Consider the following 2,500-nt stretch of genomic DNA (forward strand, 5'->3'; position numbering starts at 1 on the left):
TTTTATATAGCCATAACATTACATTTTACATTGCATTTTTTCAGCTTAGCAATGAATTTACTTGAGTTAAGAAGTAAAAGAGGTCTAAAGTTAATATTTTTCAGCACCTACAGCCAAACCACACTGGACATGCCCAATCTCGTCTGAACTTGGAAGCTATGCAGTGTTGGGCCTGGTTAGTACTTGGATGGGAGACCACCTGGGATTACCAGGTGCGATAGGTAATTTTATAGTGCCATAACATTCTTTTCTATTACATTTTAAATTTAATTTTTTCAACTTATCAATTAATTTACTTGAGTTAAGAAGAAAAAGAGGTCTAAAGTTAATGTTTTTGAGCACCTACAGCCAAACCACACTGGACATGCCCAATCTTGTCTGATCTTGGAAGCTATGCAGTGTTGGCCCTGGTTAGAACTTGGATGGGAGACCACATGGGAATACCAGGTGCTGTAGGTAATTTTATACTGCCATAACATTCTTTTCTATTACATTTTACATTTAATTTTTTCAACTTATCAATGAATTTCCTTGAGTTAAGAAGTAATAGAGGTCTAAAGTTAATGCTTTTGAGCACCTACAGCCAATCCACACTGGACATGCCCAATCCCATCTGATCTTGGAAGCTATGCAGTGTTGGACCTGGTTAGTACTTGGATGGGAGACCACCTAGGAATCCCAGGTGCTGTAGGTATTTTTATACTGCCATAACATTCTTTTCTATTACATTTTACATTTAATTTTTTCAACTTATCAATGAATTTACTTGAGTTAAGAAGTAATAGAGGTCTCAAGTTAATGTTTTTGACCGCCTACAGCCAATCCACACTGGACATGCCCAATCTCGTCTTATCTTGGAAGCTATGCAGTGTTGTGCGTGGTCCGTACTTGGATGGGAGACCACCTGGAAAAACCAGGTGCAGTAGGTAATTTTATACTGCCATAGCATTCTTTTCTATTACATTTTACATTTAATTTTTTCAACTTATCAATGAATTTACTTGAGTTAAGAAGTAATAGAGGTCTAAAGTTAATGTTTTTGAGCACCTACAGCCAAACCACACTGGACATGCCCAATCTCGTCTTATCTTGGAAGCTATGCAGTGTTGGGACTGGTTTCTACTTGGATGGGAGACTACCTAGGAATCCCAGGTTCTGTAGGTAATTTTATACTGTCATAAGATTCTTTTCTATTACATTTTACATTTAATTTTTTCAACTTATCAATGAATTTACTTGAGTAAAGAAGTAAAAGAGGTCTAAAGTTAACGTTTTTGAGCACCTACAGCCAAACCACACTGGATATGCCCAATCTCATCTGATCTTGGAAGCTATGCAGTGTTGGGCCTGGTTAGTACTTGGATGGGAGACCACCTAGGAATCCCAAGTGCTGTAGGTAATTTTATACTGCCATAACAGTCTATTACATTTTACATTTAATTTTTTCAACTTATCAATGAATTTCCTTGAGTTAAGAAGTAATAGAGGTCTAAAGTTAATATTTTTCAGCACCTATAGCCAAACCACACTGGACATGGCCAATGTCGTCTGATCTTGGAAGCTATGCAGTGTTGGGCATGGTTAGTACTTGGATGGGAATCCTCCTGGGAATACCAGGAGCTGTAGGTAATTTTATACTGCCATAACATTCTTTTCTATTACATTTTACATTTTATTTTTTTCCCACTTATCATTGAATTTACTTGAGTTAAGAAGTAATAGAGGTCTAAAGTTAATATTTTTGAGAAACTACAGCCAAACCACACTGGACATGTCCAATCTCATCGGATCTTGGAAGCTATGCAGTGTAGGGCCTGGTTAGTACTTGGATGGGAGACCACCTAGGAATACCAGGTGCTATAGGTAATTTTATACTGCCATAACAGTCTTTTCTATTTCATTTTACATTTCATTTTTTCAAATTATCAATGAATTTACTTGAGTAAAGAAGTAAAAGACGTTAAAAGTTAATATTTTTGAGCACCTACAGCCAAACCACACTGGACATGCCCAATCTCATCTGATCTTGGAAGCTATGCAGAGTTGGGACTGGTTAGTACTTGGATGGGAGACTACCTAGGAATCCCAGGTGCTGTAGGTAATTTTATACTGCCATAACCGTCTTTTCTATTACATTTTACATTTAATTTTTTCAACTTATCAATGAATTTACTTGAGTAAAGAAGTAAAAGAAGTCTAAAGTTAATGTCTTTGAGCACCTACAGCCAAACCACACTGGACATGCCCAATCTCGTCTGATCTTGGAAGCTATGCAGTGTTGGGCCTGGTTAGTACTTGGATGGGAGACCACCTGGGAATACCAGGAGCTGTAGGTAATTTATACTGCCATAACATTCTTTTCTATTACATTTTACATTTAATTTTTCAACTTATCATTGAATTTACTTGAGTTTAGAAGTAAAAGAGGTCTAAAGTTAATACTTTTGAGCACCTACAGCCAATCCACACTGGACATGCCCCATCTCGTCTTATCTTGGTA

General features: G+C 37.0%; 8 pseudogenes; all 8 read left to right on the forward strand.

Annotated features, from left to right (window-relative positions):
* The first annotated feature begins 105 nt into the window (after positions 1-105).
* LOC148487016 (5S ribosomal RNA) lies at positions 106-224 on the forward strand (annotated as a pseudogene).
* A 116-nt stretch (positions 225-340) lies between these two features.
* LOC148487017 (5S ribosomal RNA) lies at positions 341-459 on the forward strand (annotated as a pseudogene).
* A 116-nt stretch (positions 460-575) lies between these two features.
* On the forward strand, positions 576-694 carry LOC148487018 (5S ribosomal RNA; annotated as a pseudogene).
* Positions 695-1,280: 586 nt separating this feature from the next.
* Positions 1,281-1,399, forward strand: LOC148487019 (5S ribosomal RNA; annotated as a pseudogene).
* A 111-nt stretch (positions 1,400-1,510) lies between these two features.
* Positions 1,511-1,629, forward strand: LOC148487020 (5S ribosomal RNA; annotated as a pseudogene).
* Positions 1,630-1,747: 118 nt separating this feature from the next.
* On the forward strand, positions 1,748-1,866 carry LOC148487021 (5S ribosomal RNA; annotated as a pseudogene).
* Positions 1,867-1,982: 116 nt separating this feature from the next.
* LOC148487022 (5S ribosomal RNA) lies at positions 1,983-2,101 on the forward strand (annotated as a pseudogene).
* Positions 2,102-2,217: 116 nt separating this feature from the next.
* LOC148487023 (5S ribosomal RNA) lies at positions 2,218-2,336 on the forward strand (annotated as a pseudogene).
* The last annotated feature ends 164 nt before the right edge of the window (positions 2,337-2,500 follow it).

This window comes from Taudactylus pleione, unplaced genomic scaffold (genome assembly GCF_031769625.1).
Source record: "Taudactylus pleione unplaced genomic scaffold, aTauple2 ptg000550l, whole genome shotgun sequence".
Taxonomy (NCBI): Eukaryota; Metazoa; Chordata; class Amphibia; order Anura; family Myobatrachidae; genus Taudactylus; species Taudactylus pleione.